Source organism: Alligator mississippiensis, chromosome 11 (assembly GCF_030867095.1).
Source record: "Alligator mississippiensis isolate rAllMis1 chromosome 11, rAllMis1, whole genome shotgun sequence".
Taxonomy (NCBI): Eukaryota; Metazoa; Chordata; order Crocodylia; family Alligatoridae; genus Alligator; species Alligator mississippiensis.
The window spans coordinates 26,780,021-26,799,784 of record NC_081834.1 but is presented as its reverse complement, the minus strand read 5'-3'; the positions used below and the strand labels follow the sequence as shown (position 1 = coordinate 26,799,784).

At 45.8% G+C, this 19,764-nt stretch overlaps 1 protein-coding gene across 6 annotated transcripts in view; it reads right to left on the bottom strand.

The window, feature by feature from the left end:
- Window positions 1-19,383, bottom strand: part of CGNL1 (cingulin like 1) — a 141,945-nt gene extending 122,562 nt beyond the window's left edge. For 3 of the 6 annotated variants that reach the window (XM_059714727.1, XM_059714729.1, XM_059714730.1), the window contains exon 1: window positions 19,280-19,383. The gene's annotated coding sequence lies outside the window, so the exon portion shown is untranslated. Of the gene's footprint in view, window positions 1-16,882; window positions 16,928-18,877; window positions 18,987-19,157; window positions 19,245-19,279 lie in introns of those variants that run through there. The other 3 variants (XM_019477668.2, XM_006263991.4, XM_059714728.1) reach the window with 3 other exon arrangements.
- Between the last annotated feature and the right edge of the window lie 381 nt (window positions 19,384-19,764).

The following is a 19,764-nucleotide window of genomic DNA, read 5'->3' as shown; positions in this document are numbered from 1 at the left end:
CCTGGTAATAGCCAGTTTGCACCAAGCAAAGGGCTATCCCCAGGATGAAAGGCAACTGAACAGCATACATATGGCACTTGTGCCAGCATAATTTGCTCCTGGATAAAGTTATTATGGTTATTTTGGGGGGGATCTTTACCCCAGAAGAGAAGGACTTCCCGCAATGTAAATTTGTGTCATGTCTGCTCCACTTTTCCCCTAGGCAAAGGTCAAATTACTCCACAATAAATTAGATGTGCCACCCCCCCCTTCCCCACAAGAGTGTCTACATGAGAAATTAGGGAAGAGTAGCTAATATATTGTAAATTTATACCAAAAGTACTTTGCAGTAATGTTCTTTTGTAGACAAGCCTTTAGATCAATCAGGACAGAAGAAAGGAGTGGCATGCTAAATTTCTTAACATTTAATGGACTTCAACCAATTAACAGATTTACTTTTAAATACATAGAAAATTAAAAATATACTCAAATAGCCATTCCCATAATTCAGGAGGACACATTATATTTTCATAATGTCAAGAAGGTGAATCTATAAGCACAAAGAAAAGTCCTTATTCTAAGAGGTTTGTGAATTATTTTAATGTATTAAACATATAGGTGAAAATAATAAATCCTAATTTCTCTAAACCTTCTTTAACAGGTATTTCAGCAAACTCCTTACCCTTATTAATAACTGGGAAATGCTCCTCTTTGATTTTTGTTTGGGATGGCACCAGTGTTGTCCTATGTTGCTTAATGTTGATGAAAATGATTAAATTTATTTTTCACATCTTTCTGTTCTCTTTACACCTCTCTTTCCCCCTCATTCCTTCAGCTAGTTATATTCTAATTTTGTATTGTGAAATTCTGTCTTAATTGTCCTTCTGTTCTTTGAATACTTGACTTCATACCATCTTAGTTCCTTTTAACTAAATCAACCATGCAGTTTAATGTTTAAATATGCAACCAGGGCTGGATTAAGCCTAGGGCCCAGAGCTCAAGGATCACAAGACAATATCACCACATCCAGCCTGGGAGACGCAAGGAAATGAAAGGCACAGATTGCCTGCTCTGTGGGAGGAAGGAACTTCATGTACTTTAGTTTCCTCTACCTATTCAAAGAACAGAACTCTTACAGAATCTGACCAACTCCACAGCAATGCATAACCAGCCTTCAAGTCCTAACCTGGCAGGGTTAGATACAAAGGGAAACCTTACCAGCCAGAATGTCATGTCAGAGAACCATCAGCCACTATTTTTCTGTTACCCTGGTAAGGCAGGGGTTAGTACAGGCCCCCAGCCACTGAGGAGCCAGGAAAGTGAAAGCAATGTTGATGTTTTTCAAAGGATCAGAAAGGGTGTTTCAAATGCTTCAGACAATCATTTTTATTAATCATCTTGCTTATGGGAGCACTTACAAAACAATCAAGAACAGGGGCCAAACATGCTAAGTACAGTACAGAGTAGCAGATATCCCCTACCCTGAAGAGTTTAACTGAGCAGACAGCACACAGAATGGGGCAACAGCTATAACACAGAAACAGAATGAATAATGTCATGGTGGCAAATGGCATGTTCAACATTTTTGGAGCAAGGAAGGGGTGTGTTTTGTTACATGGGAATAAGGTAAGAGGGAAGAAACATGAAGGGAAAGGGAATACTGAATGAAAGGAGGCAATAAGGGGTTCCTACTTAGTCTTATCAACTTTTGGAAAGGTACTGAGTCTCTCCCAGATACTGTGATATAATAGCTATCATCTCTGAACCAGGAGTTCTAGAGTCCTGCATTTCTTTCTGAGTCTTTCTCAGTGTTTATTTTCTTTCTTAAAGCTTGAACTCCTACCAGTGTTTATGAGAGAATGTGTTTATGGGCAAACCCTTACTTTATTTAACTCTTGTGGTTGAAGAGAAAAGCTTGAAAATGTTACTTAAATATAGACTTTGAAACCTGACCTTGATCTGCCCCTATTCAGAAATATTCCTTGAGCAATCAGGTGAACAAGTTTTAACATTCCTCCTATGTGAATAACAGCTAATTAACACCCCAGTCTTGCAAAGGACTGGGTGCAGGCACAGCCCTGGTACCTATGCTCAACTAATGACTTGCCATGGGGACCTAATGACTTGCCTGAAGTTTTACCCCATGTAAAGTACAATCTTTGTTGATTTTGCATATGGCACATTAGTATTCTAAAAGGGGGGGAGGGGTAAAAAAAAACCTGAAACTTTTTAATTGGCAACTTGCTGTTGGTAACCATTTTCTATCTTAAATTTTCAAAAATGTACCAGCTTTGTAAGCATGGTAGGTTTTAACCAACTAGCCTCGTTTTCCTTTTTACAGTAGCTGTACTTGGTTTTCAGTTCTGCATTGGGACTCTGCTGTGGGCAGTGTCATGCAGCTATTTGAATATTAATGATCCCTAGCATTCCTGCCTGGCAGACCATGGGGACCCCTGCAGAAACAAGTCCTCCTAAGAACTCAGACATCTCCTAGCCTGATCCACCCCATTGTATTTTTCCTTTCATATCAAAGTCCTTACCACAAAGTCTCCTCTCACCCCCTTCTCCCCAGGACTGAAAGCAGGCCTATACAAACCTTCCAATTCTACCAAACAAGTAGAACAAGAAAAATAGATAAGACTGCATCCTATCTAACCTGAATGAGTTTGAACAAGACAAATGATGGATCAATTTTATCCAAAAAGAGCAGGCCATTTTGGCTAAATGCTTACTTAAAAACATCTATGGAAAGAGTTCACAAATGTATTTTAAAAGTTTGGCTGTGGCTTTCATCATCCATTCCATCCCACACAAAACAATTTTTTGTATAAAGCCTACACTTGAATAAACTCCTTCAATGAGATTGCCAGCTCTGTTGGCAGAGAAGGTATGAAGTCAAGGCAAATGCACTGCACTCTAATCCCAAACATTAGTGATTCCATGACTACCACTTCACAAAATCTACACACGCATTTCTACCTTGTTAGTTTCTCCGTTTTAAACATTAAATTGCTATATACAAACACAGTGAAAAAATTTACTCTTTGATTTACCTCTATTAACAGGCAAAGCAAGGCCCAAAATAGATTCTGAAATGTGTTAATCAGTTCAGCTAAGTGTGTCTCAAGTAAAAGTAAAATACATTCCATGTATGGAATTAGAAAGGCCCTTCCACCAAGGAGAATAACAATATTTCTCAGTAAGTGCTAACATCAGTGGAATTTAAGCTTTAAAAAAAACCTTCTAGACTTCCAAATCCAGACTAAGCATAAACTGATGTGATGCAGCCCCCTTGAGACTACAAAACGACAGCTCCAAAGCCTCTACTGCTATTCATTTCCCAGGGTGCAGCAGTGAGTGAACTGATCAGTCCTGTCAGTTTTCAATGCTGTCAGTCTCAAAACTATTGCTGTCAGTGAACTTGACAAGAATCTCGCCATTTTTTTCTCCAGCACAGCATGGCAGAATGGAACTATTCCCTGGGAGGGCCGACTCCAATACAGGAGTTAGTACAGCAGGGGCTAGACTCCCAGCTTTTCCTACTCAACCCATAGAGCAAAAGGACCAGGAGTAGGTGGAGGGGAGAAAGAAAATACCTCCTCTCCTTTTCACAGGAGAAACACTGCTCAGGAGACTGCTCAGTTTATCTGGTGTGCATGAATGCTGTATTCCCTGATCTTATAGCTGCATCTCCAGAAATGTAATATCTCTCATCCAATGCACCAAATGCCCTGATGGAAAATACGTAGGAGAGACCAAACAACAACTGCGCACCAGAATGAACGCACACTGGAAATCTATCAAAGACGGGAATACCCAATTACCTGCGGGGGCACATTTCTCACAAGAAAACCACTCTCTCTCCAATCTCTCAGTCCTGATCCTCAAAGGAAATTTACAAAACACTTCCCAGAGACGAGCCTATGAGCTCCACTTCATCAACCTCCTGGATACTAAAGATCATGGACTAAATATAGACATTGGATTTATGACACGTTATAACCTGCTTGACAGCTGACCCCCCAGGTACTTCTCCACTATTCACCCGTTTTCTCTCTCCCCCTCCACCCAGCCTGTCTCTCACCCACTGACTCCTCAATCTACATCTTTACTGACTACCTGTCTTGTATGCATACCAGCCCAGCCGCTGGCTTCTTCACTGTTCATTCCATCCAGGAAGAGCACATACCAACTGCTGAAACTTCCTCGGCCTGACAAAGGATTTTTGATCCCAAAAGCTCGCTTAAAAACTGTTTTCCAACTATTTAAGTTGGTCTAACAAAATATATCAGATTCACCCAAAGAACATTGTCTGCCTATGTTCTTAGATCAACATGGCTACAACCTTCACCCCTATGCCATGGAAAGAGATTTGAAGAAAAAAAGGAAAAGCAGCATAAATGAGGGGGGGAAAAAGAAAGAGCAACAAGAAAGGAGAGAAAAAACAGGATACTGAAGATAAATTAGGAATAGATACCATGGTCTAATGTAGGGGTAAAAAAGTAAAGTAGAAGGTAGTCAGAAGACCTCCATAGGTTGCAAGCTCTGTAAGTTTAAAAACTGTGCCTTCTCATCTGTGGGAGAAAGCTCCAAAACAGTGGTGCTCAAACTATGCTCCACAGGCCACAAAATAGCCACTGCTCCCCAGCCACAAAATTTGCAGATTCTTGGGTACCCCTGTGGACCAGACAACATAGCATGTGCACAGGGTCACACCCATGGACCAACCCCGTACTAGATCAGGCCTGCAGACTGACCCCCTGTGCAAGATACAGCCCATGGACCAACCCTGTGCCACTTGTCTGGACTTCAGGGATGAATAGATTGAGCACCATTGCTCTAAAATACAGTGAACAATAAAGCAGGATTAGCCAGACTTGCCTACAAGTTATTTAAGAAATTCCACCAGTAATAACACTGAATAAAAATTCAACATACATTTTTTCCACAGGGAATTAAATACTACTTCCTAAAAGTATTGTTAAGAAGATACTGATGAAGTGTTTGAATGTGTTCAAATATATTTTTCTACCTGTAGTAGTAGTTATAATTGTAATTTTGCATTAAGTAGACAAAATTGAAAATATTTTACCACTACATAAAATGCACAACTCTTTCTTTAAATTGCTGGGAACAAAGGTTTGGAAACAAAGGTCTTCAGGCATACAGCACCAGTATTATTCACTCAAGTTTATTTGAGATGATGTCTCTAGACACAAATCTAAAGATCTTCTACCCAAAGAAACACCAACAGAGTAGCTACCAACACAGGAAACCATGTACAAGCTTATCTCTCCTTTAAAAAGATTTCTGGCTTTCTATTAAGCTTTTATCTAAACACTCTACCACTACACAGACCAGACCTCTCCTATTATCTTTTCTACACAGTCCTGGAAAATCCTATTCACTCATGTTTGGCAAAGAGCATTTTAGAAGGCTGGAATCTTTACTGAGTCAAACTTAACATGGTAGGTGTGTTATCAATGACTTATGGTGTTGGTTCAAGCAGTCTGTCTATGTGTCTGTGGATGGAGAAGCAGAGGGAGCACACTGTTAGATTCAAACCTTTTAATTTCCATAGTTAGTATTAGTAATTTTACATGGATCATCCCTTGCTGACAAATAACGTTATTTTTTTAGACTGGAAAGGGCTATCCAACACAACAATGGTTATATAAATTGGGCATAGGATCTTTGAGAATGACTACATGAACACGTTACTTTTAGAAAGTATGAATGAGCAGTGTATCCTATTTCTAACAAAGGGTAATATACTTTGCTCCTACTGTGGACTAAGAATGTGCACATGGCCAGTTACCATGGAGTAGCTTATGAGATGTGTGCGGGCCGGGAGCGGTCCGAGGCTTTCAGGGGCGCGCGGCGGGCTGTGGCCAGCAGCCCTGGCACGTGGGTCGGGGAATTCAGCATGGCAGACTAGAATTAGGCATGGACGCATAGTGGTTGATTAACGATTATTTTACTTACACCTTAGATGGTCGCGGTGCAGGCAGGAAAACTTGCTTGAGTTGCAGTTACAAATTAAAAGAAAACTCGCACGAACAAGACCCGTAGAAAACTCGAGCCTCTTAAACCCGGACAGAGCTCTGGATACCACGATGAGAGTCCAAAAGGTGACTCTCCACGAGCGTGCAGGGAAGGGTACGTCGAGGGATCAGGCGGCAACGGGGAGAGGCTAGAGGTTGATCAGGCCCCTGTATCCTCCTCTAAGGCACATGCAGGGTTTGTTAAGCTCCACAGTGCTTAGAGTTCTCCACGAGATGGATGTGGAGTCCTCCTAAATGAGGTCCTCCCCGGAGATCTCCAACTTGGGCGGAAACCGCTCAAGCCTCTTATATGGCTAGCAAGCCAATCGCTAGCCGCCACGTGGGAATAATTTAGAAACAGCCAATAGTGGGACACAAATTTGCATGCGAATGGCGGGAACTTCTTTGCACCGGGGTTTTCTCTATGCAACTGAGAATTGCACCGTGCAAAGAAAGCTTCTCGTGGCGGGAAATAATTCTGCAGTGCCGAAGCACACACACAATCATACCCTTTGGGTCATGACAAGATGTAAATTCACACCTATGCTTACTTCACAGTAATTTGTTCATTCATACTCTTGTGAAAGTTTTCATGAAAAGCTCCTTCCTGTTGAACATCTTCTTCTACAAAATAGCTCAACTAGAAAAGTCACTCATCCACTACGTCATACCTGTTGGATAGACTAGACATTAGAGCTGTGTGAAGCTTCGGTCCCCGATCTGATTCAGTAGAGATTTGGCCCGATTCAGTGGCTGAATCTCCAAACTGGAGTCAAATCAGAAGACCCTTTAATCTCTCCAAATTGATTCAGAACCCTCTGAATCAATTCAGAGAGATTTGGACAGATTCAGCGATTCAGACGTAGATACGGTTTTAAATGTCTTTTCTACATACCTCTAGGCAGCAGGAGCTCTGAATGCTAGGATGCTGGGGCAGATGGCAGCATCCCACAGAAGCACGAGGGCTCCCCAGCGTGTTCGGCAACAAACCCAGAAGTGGACCAAAAGCACTTCTGGTCCACGGGGGGAGCAACCCGCATCCCCCAGGCTCAGCAACTGGTGCCTCCTGGGTCTGGCAGGGGGGGCACCCGGGGTCCCCCTGTGGCCCATCACCGAGCTGGGGGGGCACAGGGAGGCCCCCCAGCACGATCCCCGGCAGACCTGGAAGTGGACCACAAGTACTTCCGGTCCACTTCTGGGTTGACTGCCAAGCACACTGGAGAGTCTCCATGCTCCGGTGGGATACTCCATGCACCCCAACACTGCAGCGATCATGAGCCATGCCTGCTACCTCAAGGTACGCAGGAAAAAAAAAAAATTTAAAGCTGTGCCTGTGTCCAAATCACTGATTCACTGAATCAGCATCGAATCTTCAGATTCGGACTAATCAAATCAGGGACAGATCCAAATCAACAGATCGAATCACTGTCCCCGATTCGGGCCAAATCTGAATCCGAATTGAATAGGGCCCATTTTGCACAGCCCTACTAGACAATGTCTTGCTCAGGCTTCAGCAAAACCCTGGATCAACAAACCTCAGCTTCTAGCAGACCTTCCTTCCCCTTCTGTTTGCCTACCATTCCCTTTAATTTAAAAAGGTCTCCACTTCTAACAAGGTTACCCCTCTTCTCTCTCCCTTCCTACAAAGAGACCAGACTCCACTGAGCTGCCAAAAATATAAAGAGCAGAACATTTCAGGGTTCTTGCAGATCACACCTGGAAGACAATAATTCAAGTGACATCTTCCAGAAAGACAAGATTTGAAGGAGGGTTCAACAATGAGAGGACAACTAACTGGTACTAGGGGTGCACCGTTAAAGATTTTCTTAGCTGATACTGATGGCCAATTATTAACTAACCATATCAATCAAAACTGATCCAATAGCCGATATACAGGAATGCAGCCCGGCAGCTTGGCTGGCAAGTCTGGGGTTGGGTGCTGGTAAGGCACGGTGGGGGGAAGGAGTGTGGGGGGGCACAGATTGAGGCCCCCACAGAGTGGGGAGAGGGGCTGGGGCAGGCATTGCCCAGCCAGGGCAGTGAATGAGATCCTGCGAGTGGGATGGACCCGCTGGCAGCTTGTCCCAGGGATGTAGATGGGTGGGGAGGGGAGGCAGCTCCCCGCTGCTGCACACCCCCTGGAGGAAGGTATATGGCCCCCAGATTTGTGTGAAGGGCAAGGTAGGGCTACCCACTATGGGCTCAGGGCCAGGAGCTGCACTGGCCTCTTCCTAGAGGGGTGCCTGGACCAGGGCTGCACTAAGGGTGGGAAGGGGTGGGGTGGGCAGTGGCAGCACTGGGAGGGGGGGCTATGGGGAATTTTATGTAAAATCCCTCCCAGCACCACCGCCCCAAACACAGCACCTCCACTGGGAACAGCTTGGTGCAGCCCCTTGTCTGGAGCCCACAGTGGGCAGCCCACCCTTGCCCCAGGCACAAATCCAGGGGGTACATGCCCCCCGCATGCCTCCTCCAGGGGTGTATGCAGCAGTGGGGAGCCGCCTCCCTTCTTCACCCCTCCATGCCATCTGGACAAACTGCCCATGGGTCTGTCCCACTCCCAGGATCACATTCACCATCCCCATTGAGAACAGCCTGGTGCAGCCCCTGGTCTAGAGCCTACAGTGGGCATCCTACCCTTGCCCCAGGCACAAATCCAAGGGGCACATGCCCCCCCCCATGCCTCCTCCAGGGGTGTACACAGCGATGGTGAGTTGCCTCCCCTCTTCACTCCCCCGTGCCATCTGGACGAGCTGCCCACGGGTCTGTCCCACTTCCAGAATCACATTCACAGCCCTGGCTGGGCAGTACCTGTCCCTGCCCCACTCCTTCCCTTGCTGCGGCGCCCTCGATGCTGTTCTCCAAGCTGCCAGGCTGTATTCCTGGCCACATGGATGCTGTGGCTGCACACATGCACCTGGTATTTATCATTGACATTATCAGCCAAAAATAGCTGATAATGTTCATTTTCCTGTTATGGATGCTGATCCAATACGTGACCAATATATCAGTGCACCTCTAACTGGTACACATATCAAAGCAGTAAAATAGGGTACTTACATGAATATCTGTGTGGTAATTGTGATCGGTTTTCTTATGTGATCATTATACTCTGACTGACTTCTATAGCTTTTCAATGTATAACAAAAGCATAAAAGGATGCGACTCTTCTATTACACTTCCGACAGTGCACCAACGGTCAGCACCAACCTAGTTAATGGACACTTAGAGGGGCTGAATGCGTTTAAGTCAGCAGGCCTGGATGATCTTCATCCAAGGGTGCTGAAGGAATTGGCCAGTCATAGCAGAGCCACTAGCACAGCTGTTTGTGCACTCATAGTGCTCAAGTCAGGTCCCAGAGGACTGGAAAAGGGCCAATGTGGTCCCTATTTTCAAGAAGGGGAGGAAGGAGGATCCAGGTAATTATAGGCCAGGTAGTCTCACCTCTATCCTTGGGAAAACCTTTGAAAAAATTATCAAAGATCACATTAGTGGGAGCAGGAAAAATAATGCTGAAGGCAACCAGCACAGGTTCATAGCAGGTAGATCCTATCTGACTAACCTTGTTTCTTTTTCTGACCAGGTCACAAAATGCTTAGATGCAGCAGTCGAGGTAGATGTCATCTACTTGGATTTTAAGAAGGCCTTTGATACGGTATCTCATCCTATTCTCATACTGAGCAGTTGTGACGGACGATTACACAGTCAGGTGGGTGGTAAATTGGCTTAAGGATTGTACCCAGAGAATGGTAGTGGATGGGTCAGTATCGACCTGGAAAGATGTGGGCAGTGGGGTCCCCCAAGGCTCAGTCCTTGGACCTGTGCTATTCAATATCTTCTTCAGCAACATGGATAAGAGCGTGGAGAGCACTTTATCCAAATTCATGGATGACATGAAATTATGGGGTACAGTAAACACACTAGTGGGAAGGGCTCGAATCCAGGCAGACCTGGACAGGTTGGAAAAGTGGGCAGAAAAGAATAGGATGCAGTTCAACAAAGACAAGTGCAAAGTGCTGCATCTAGAGAAAAGGAAGCACCAACACATCTACAGGCTAGAGGATGACCTTCTCAGCAGCACAGCAGCAGAAAGGGATCTTGGAGTCATAGGTGATAGGGCTATGCAAAATCAGGTACCGATTTGATTTGGAGGAGATTCAGCCCGATTCGGTAGCCAAATCTCCAAATTCGAATTGAATCAGGGGACCAATAAAAAGGTCCAAATTGATTCGAAACTCTCCAAATTGATTTGGAAAAGATACAGAGAACTTCTATTATTTAGACAGTTTCTGCCTGCTGCCGCAGCATGGAGCTAGAGCTGGACTTGGAGCTGGTAAGTAGGGGCCAGAAGAGGGGGGAGAGGACCATGGGGGGACCCCTGCCAGGCCCCATCCCCTGCCTGCTCCCCCCGCACCCCCGACCCCCACCCTCTCCCCCAGCCGCCACTCCATGGCTGACCCGCCCGCCCCAGCTCCTGCCCTTTAAGAAAAAAAAAAAACCTGAAAAAAACGCCAGACTCTCCAGCTCCTGCAGTGACCTCGGGGCTTCAGGGGGCTCGTGCAGAGCCCCCCACATGGCGTGGGGCACTGGGGGGCAGCAGGGATCGCTCCCCACCGGGCAGGAACTGGTGAATCTGGGGGGGGGGGGGGTTGGCTTATTTTTCTTAAAGGACCAGAGCTGGGGCAGGGGGGGCTCATGCAGAGGTCCCCCCACATGGTGTGGGACAGTGGGGGGTACCAGGAATCACCCCTGCCCGCCAGGACCCAGTGAGTCGGGGCTTTTTTTTTCCCAAAGTGCCGGGAGCTGGGGCGGGCAGGACAGCCATTGCCGGGGCTGGGAAAGTGGGCAGGGGATGGGCCTGTGTGATTCAGAGATTTGGCAGCAATCTCTGACTCAGATTCAGCCGAATCGATTCAGGACAGTGATTCAAATCACCAGATTGAATCACTGTCCCCAAATTGGCCAAATCCGAATACTCACCGCTTCGCACAGGCCTAATAGTTGACTCCAAGATTAATATAAGCTGTCAATGTGACAAAGTAATCAGTAAAGCTAATCACACTCTATCATGCATTAGCAGGTGCATCACGAACAGGTCCAGGGAGGTGATGCTTCCCCTCTATGTGGCATTGGTCAGGCCACTGCATCTAATTCTGGGCACCGCACTTCAAGAAGAATGAGGATAACCTTGAGAGGGTCCAGAGGAGGGCCACTCGTATGGTTAGGAGCCTGCAGGTAAGGCCCTACGAGGAGAGACTGAGGGACCTGGATCTCTTCAGCCTGCGCAAGAGAACGTTGAGAGGGGATCTTGTGGCCATTTACAAATTCATTGGGGAGGGCAGGCAGCAAGAAATAGGAGATGCTCTGTTTACCAGGACACCCTTAGAATAACCAGGAACAACAGCCACAAACTGACAGAGAGCAGATTTAGATTGAACATCAGGAAGAACTTCTTCATCGTAAGGGTTGCCAGAATCTGGAATGGGCTCACAAGGGAGATGGTGCTCTCCCCTACCTTGGGGGTCTTTAAGAGGAGACAAGACAAGCACCTGGCTGGGGTCATATGACCCCAGAGATCTTTCCTGCCCAGGGCAGGGGGTCAGACTCGATGATCTATTGAGATCTCTTCCAACCCTAACAACTATGAAACTATGTAAAGGCCTTTGCATTTCCCCTCTGTCAGATGGTTTGATGAGAAAGCTGACAGTAATTAAAGGCTCTCTAGTTATACTCAGTGTCATTCCTTTAAGCATAGTATGTACTGCTTAAAGCAAACCAGGGGGAAACCAAACCAGACAGGGCAGAAACTTGGCCAACCCAGCCCCCCATAAAACACCCCAGAGTTTTTCATACCTTAGATCATTCAACACTTTGTACAATAAAGGCATAATATGCTTGATATCAGGGGTATATTTTTAGATTCCCATGACATTAGTAAGATGAACTAGGTCAGCAATTCTCAAATCAGGGGTTGACACCCCAATTTGGTCAGATTAAAATTAAAAGTGGTGGCACAATCCCCACAGAAATTATGTTGGAAGAATCAGATCTGTACTAGGAGAGGGGCTATGAGCAACCCAAAGCAGAGTTACATATCTGAAGAGACTGAGACTTACTCAACTAGACAATGCTATTATGTTTACTGTCATTATCACTAGGAAAAAAGGATTTGGAAAGCAGAATGGTGAAATACTGTAAGGCAGCACAAAGTAAAGCAAGTTCCCACTCTTGACTAGCTTTTAAGACATAAACAAATTATTTAAAAAAAAAAAAATCAAAAAAGAATGCAGGATACTATGTTATTTTTATCCTTTACAATAAACCTTCAACTCCATGGCAAGACTAAAAATTCAGAACTGAGTCAACCCACATTATATTAATAGATCGCATACCATATTTACCTGAATTCAGAATTACTTTGAATTTAAGGTGATGCCCCAATAATTGGATTCTACACATAAATAATTTATAAATTTGTTATTATATTTGTCCTACTTATCTAAGGGCCATCTTAAATTCATCCTTCTCACCGCTGCAGCAGTGCAGGCAGTGATGGGAGACCAGCTGGTAGGGGGACAGGCAGTGGGGGAGTCAAGTAGCCTGACATCTGCCCTTGCCTTCTGCCACTCTATTCCCCCCACCACCTACCCCCCCACTCCTGCCTGTCCCCCACGTGCCTGCACACTCCTGTGTCTACCCTCTCTGCCTGTTGCCCCCCTATGCCTTTGACCCCTAGCATCTGCCTCCCCCTTGCTGTGTTCATACCTCCTGGTATCTGTCCCCTCCATTATTTTCCCTCCAGCTCTGGCTCCACTCTGGCCCAGGACCTGGGGCACAGGGTTGCTCCAGCATCCACCCAACTATGCAACAGTGGTTGTGGCAGAGGTGGCCCCGGCCCCAGCCCCCGAACTGCCACTGCTGCTGCATGGCCAGGTGGGGGCCGGAGCAACCATGTACTCTGCGCCCCAGGCTGGAGTGGGGCCAGAGCAAGAGGGTAAGCGGGGGAGAGGGGAGGAAAGAAGCAGCAAGGCTGGTGGGGGGGGCAGGGCAGGTGTTAGTGACTGTGGTTGCAGCCGTGAGCCCAAGAAAGAGCAGGAGTTAAAGCCACAGCTGCCTACCACATCCCCACCCCTGCTATGCTTGTAGTCAAATCCAAGATAAGGGGCTTTTTTCCCCCAGTGTCTTAATGCACGGATTCCTGGAAATTGTGATAAAAAAAATATTTTCAATCAATCAGTTTGACTTGGATGATTAGAAAAAGTAGCTTGCTCCCACAACTATTACTACAAACTTGCATACATCTCAAAACCTTTAGAATAGCTCTTAATAAGGAAATAACATCATTTAACTTTGAAAAAAATCTAAGTACTATAAAATATGCCTCCTATATTTAATTGCATTGTTCCCAGTTTGCAAACACCGTATAATTCTACAGTGTGTTCAAACAAGGATTTCATAAAGGAAATACTCCATAAGAGAGTAAGAAACCTTCATTACTACAATGCAAGATAAAAATCTTAATCCTACAAAGGGAAATGAACACAAATAGTTTCAATGTAGAACTCATACATATATAACAGTAAAAAAAATACAAAAAAAGTTAGGAAGTGGAAATGTTAAAGTTCCAACAATGATACCACATTTGTTGCATTACACAAAACATTTTTTATTACCAAGCTATTAAATACTTAACTTAAATATATGCTGTGTGTACAAAGTTTGCAAACACAACCCAACTCTGTTTTCTGATTGAATTCACAGCATTAATGTCGTACAAGTAGGGCTGTCAAACAATTAAAAAATGTGATGGCGATTAGTTGCATGATTAAAAAAAAAGTGGCAATTAACTGTGATTTTAATTGCACAGCTAAAAACTCAAAATTATGTGCAGAAAAACTCAAAACTATGCAAATTATGCAGATACTTTGTATGGCTGGGGGGTGAGTATAGGGTGTGTGGGGGAGGAAATTTATAAAGGTGGGGGGGTTGTGGGGGTATGTGGGGTTAGGACCCCAGGGAGGGGGAGTCCCCACGTGCCCTATCAGGATGCAGGGTACTGTGGGTCAGGAATGAGGGGCAGCAGCAGGGCTGGGGAGGCTGTGGCTTCAGAGTGAGGGGCAGAGGTAGGGAACGGGAATATCACTGCCCCCACCCCACAATCATATTACCCCCCCCCCCACAGGTGTCCTCTTTTTAAATGAAATATGATAACCCTACAGGAACACAGCCTGGGGGCATGCAGAGCAGTGCCCAGCAGGCAAGTCTGTGGAAGGGAAGGAGCAGGGGCAGATGGAAGGGATGGGGGGGGGGGGGGGGGTGCAGATTGAGACTCCCATAGTGAGGGAGGGAGTGGAGCAGGAGCTGGGGTGAATGGAGTCCCAGGGTCTGGGTAGGTCATGAGATGGAGTAATGAGTGGCTCGTCCAGGGGCACGGGGGAGGGCACAGCTTTCCACCACTATACACACCCCTGGGGGAAGCATCAGAGGGCATGTGCCCCCCAAATTTGTGCACAGGGCAGAGGCAGGCTGTCCACTGTGGGCTGGGGCTCTGTGCCTGCTGCCTTTGCCCTGGGAGCCACACAATGCCATATTGTGCCTTCCACCACCGGGCAGAAGGGGATGCGTGGCACAGCTAACGCACAGCTTCTGGGGCAAAGGCAACAGGGCGCAGAGCCCCAGCCCGCAGCAGGCAGCTTACCCCCACCTCACGCACAAATCCAGGGGGCACATGCCCCCCTATGCCTCCCCCAGGAGTGCATCCAGCTGCAGGGAGCTACATCCCTCTGTGCCCCTGGACGAGCCCGCCCATGGCTCCATCTCACAACCAGCTCCAGCCCCAGCCCCAGGGCTCCATTCACCCCAGCCCCTGCCCTACTCCCTCCCTCACCATGGGGGCCTTGAAAGAATTAAGTGGAATGCAATCTGGAAGGAAAGAACTAAGAATATAAATTTGACAGAATAGATTATTTGATCTTAATTAACCTATTTTAAAGGAGTTTATTCTCTGTCTCTCTACGGAAAAGAATCTTCCTGTCATCTGCTGTTATAACACTGCATAGTAAAGATAGGAGAATTGAAGCTTTGCCAGTTTCCATTACAAAATCCTTGTTTTCAGATCATTTTACATGATTTCAAACTGTTTTGATGGTTCTTAGCCTTGATGTCTTTTGCCAGCTTAAAATACAAAGAACACTTGTTTACAAATAGAAACATACTTTCATACTTTGATTTTAACCTCAAATGTAGTTAACTCTTTGAACTGAATAACTGCCTTACTACTGATGTTTGTAAAAACATTTATTGCTTTCTGACCAAAGAGTTAAGTATTCAAGTCAAAGTTCACCTTCATGTTCCAGATAACACTGCAGCCTCCAGACAAACTAACTTTCAAGGAGCACAGTTAAAACCACCTTCCAATTACATAAAGCAAGGTAGAGGAAGGAATAGATATTAATGCCGATGTATTATTTTCCTTCTTATTCCCCATAAAATACATTCCATCCTGCTATTGAAGTAAATTCTTCAGACTTGACAAAATAAGATAATGGGTGCATTATGGACAAATTTTGAGAAATTCTGCATTACATTACTACACGCCATTTCCTCCAAGTATACATAGTTAAGACCTTCAAACTCTGGTCACAAATACAATATAAAAACATTGTTAATTCAACTTTTATATAGATGATACAAATATCAGAGATGCTATCTTTTGCTTTGCTAGGAATTAATTCAGGACCAATAAATTATCTGATCACGATTTAAACTAATGAGAATGTGTACTGTATTGTATTCCCGAAGGAGGACTACTCTGCTAAAGGAACATCTGTGCAAGCAAATAAACGCAATGCACATCCATAAACTAGATTAAGCTGTTTGAAATATCACAAGCTTGCATAGAAAACATTTTGTCCAGCCTTTGCTAGTGATGATGACTCTTTCCTCCTATTATTAATTATCATATTACTATAATCAGTTTTCATTACTGCCTTACATGTGTTTACACTGAACTAGAGACAAAGTAACATTCCCTGTCCTTCAGGTTCCCATGAGCGTGTTTCATAGAAAGGAACTTTTAAAGTAAATAAATGCACAGAACTTTCTGAAGAAATCTGGATTTAAAAAATATGAAAAATGTTAACCCCAGAAAACATACCACTCCCCCAAGCTACTTCAAATAAATAACACACTAGATAATTCAGAATCTGTTTGGTTATTATACATACGTACCAGCAGACAAGTATTTTTTCAAGTTGGTTGGGAGAGCTCTCCTAAAATACTATTTTTGAGAGTATCTGAAATGCTACTTTTTATTTGTCCACTAAGGTGTTCAGCTTAATGTTTATATGTTTAACTATGCAGGAAATAATATCCCTGCTGCATATGCCTTTTGAAGATATGCATTCTTTAACAACAGATAGTATTTTTCAGAACAAAAATATATACCAAAGAATGATACATACTCACCTTCCATAATTTGAGAGTTACAAATGTATTCCTCACAGCAGAATTTTTTTTTAACCAAAAGCCAAAACAAAGGATTAAAACAAACATGAGATTACACAAATGAAACATCATAAAAGATTTGCTCCCATGGAAAAAGCTGCAATAACCAAGACTTAAAAAAAGTAAGTCATAAGCAATTCCCCTAGTATAGCCAGCAAAGGACTATACTCTTTCTTTTGCTTTCTCATGAAAAAGCACCTTCCCCCCTAGTCTGAAAACTGTAACTCAGGTTAAAATAGCAGTGAAGTTGTGATAATATGAATTTTAACTGAAGTTTGCAGCTTGAGTTCTAGCCCAAGTTCTCCTATAGGTTTCCGTTTGAACTGCTAACATTATAAAAAGGTCAAAATTACCTTCTCTCCTTTGAAGTGTTAATCTGAGACAAGAACACACTCCTGCAGATACACCCTCAGGAGTCAGTCAAATTAGCTTTATATCACTCCTTAAAATAGTTATTCCATTAAGCTTTCAACAAGAGTATAAATAAGAACAATAAACTGTTAAAAATTGTGTCCTGCCTAAATTAGTGCACAAAAACTAAATGTAATGGTAGGTAATTTGCATATGACACACCATGTTCACCTGGAAGTTTGTAAGAGTGGAAATAAGTAGTTAAATGGAAACACTTGGCCATCTATTGGCACCTTCATGTTGTCTATAACACTATCAATGTGCACAAATGCTCTAAAGATTCCACTTCTATCTATAACAGAAACTCAAAAGCAAGACACAGTCCAAGTACAACCTTGTACACTAAACACAAAATCTAAATAGTGACCTCACATACTTTTATGTCAACAAATCAGCACATCTGGCTTGGCACATACTCTTTGAATTTGGGAATTTACTCAGGGATTAGCATGAGACAATTCAGTGACAAATTGATAAAAAGGGGATTTCTAAATTATTATTTTCTACAAATCAGTTCAACTTCCATCAACTCTGCATGTAAAAGTCAAAGTCAAGTTGTACCCAAAATTTATATGCTATTTTGGTTTTTGCCATTTCAATTACTTTTATAAAAATAAAGATATAAAGCTCCTGCTAAAAACATTATGGTATAGCTGCCACATGGGATTGAATTGATATGTCAGAACACAATTTAGATACCAATGCAGTCTACTCACCCATGCAGAATTACCCTTAGATCCACCAAGAGTCCTAAGGGCTCATATGATGCACCTACAGGATCCACGTATATTATGTCTTATCCTCAGGACAGGCATAATATCTTATTTTTGTGCAAGTCAAGCATACTGCAGATACCTCATTGATGGCAATTATACATGGCTCTACCATCCACAAAAATGAGAATAAAACAAAAAAAACCTAGCGCATATTGAAGGAAACAGAGTAAAAAGTGAAAGCTGTGACAAGTTGTTTTTTAGCCAAAGGTAGATACAAACTAAATTCCGCAAAAGAGGTTTTATTGCAGCACTGATCTCTCTATAAAGCTGTCATCAATAGAGGAGCATTCATCATATCATTTGCAAAGTATTGGTGAAGAGGACTGAATGGGTGAATTGTCTTCCAAGCCTTGTAAGTGAATACACACAAAGCAGACACTCCCCTTTGCAAAAATAAGCTAATTCATAAAATAAAAGGGAGAGGAAGAAGTCAGAGGGCCCCCACTTCAGGAATCCCAAGAATCTGCTGGGGAATGTAGGTCTACAAGTTGACACATTCCCCCATCACCAAAGTGTCAATATGTGGAGGGTCCAAGCCTTTGCCACCACTAACCCTGGACCACAGACAATATAGCACGGACCTCCCACCACCAAACGCGCGCCTGGCCCGAGGTACTACTTGTATTCCCAGGACCAGAGCACACAAATTCACATGAACTGTAAGCCTAGGGCCCACCCTCAGACACGGTGTTACAAATCTGTTATAAGTGTTCGGTCAGCTAGGCCCTGCACATGGAAGTATGAAGAGCCAGGGCCCGCTCAGAGGACTCGACAAGACTAAGGAACTAGCAAACTAAGGCCTTGTTTCCCCTGATTTCTTTTCCACTCAGAACTCCTGCTTCCTTCCCTCTCCATCCCTCACTCTGTTCTCCACTAATGACAGCAGCTTGCGATGCTTATTTAACTTTCATAGTGCCAGGGCCCCTTTGTGCTCAGTGCTATACAAACACCAGCGTCAGCGCTTGGCCGGAAAAGTTGACAATCTCTTGTACCCGAAGCGTGACAGCAGCCAGCGGTTTAACACCTGCACCGGGTAGACTTGCTCCAAGCAGGACAAAGCAACAAAGCTGCAGGAACTAGTGTGGGGCTGGACTGACAGGCCTAGCCCCACAAAGTGAACAGGACGAGCCTCCCACAGCCCCCTGCAAAAGTAGCGCCTACCTTCTCTCAGCAATCGGGGATGTTTGGGGGCGCGCTGCTTCCTCGGGGAGGGGCTGTGCCCTTCGCCTTTGCGAGCAGTGTGCGGGACACACCAGCCTGGAAGGAAGGTGCCAGTAACCCTGCAACAGGTCACCGAGTACCACAGCCCAGCAGCAGCCAAGGCTGCAGCTCCTGCACTCCGTCCTCCGTGCCTAGGCGCAATGGCCATGACAGCGGTGCCCTCCCCCAGGGCGACCCGCAGCACCTGGCTCTGCACACGCCTGCCCCAGCCAGCACGCACCTGCCCTGCCGTCCTGGGCACTCCCAGCCAAGTGGCCGCCCCAGCACCGCCGCGCGGCCGCGGAGCCCGGCCCGTCCCGTCCCGTGGGCGGGCAGCCCCCGCGCGCCCCGGCCGGCACTCACCGCCCACCGCCGCCTCCAGCCGCGCTGCAGCCCCGGGCCGGGCCGGGCAGGACGGCGGAGCGCCGGGCGCCTCCTCCGGCGGGGGAGGGAGCGCCGAGCACCACCCCCGGGCCGGGGCAGGGAGGAGTCGGGCGCGGGGCGTGGGGCTCCCCGGCGCCGCCCGCTCCACTGCCCGGCCCGGGGGCTCCCGAGGCCCGCGCCGCCCCCGCGCCCGACTGGGGCTCGTGGCACCGAGACTGTCCGGAGAGAGACGGGCAAGCGGCGTCAGCCCCTCGCTGGCCGCAGGAGCGCAGCCCCGGGCCCGGCAGGCGGGGCGCGCCCGTGGGCAGCCCCCAGACGGGCTCGGGCCGCCGGGCTGGCTGAGAACCGCCCGGGGCCCTTCCTACCTGGCTCCAGGGAGCGGGAGAGAGGACCGGCTCTGGCCGCCCTGCTTCAGGAGCCAGGGGCCGGGCGCAGGCCAGCCGAATACAGCTGCGGCCAGGACG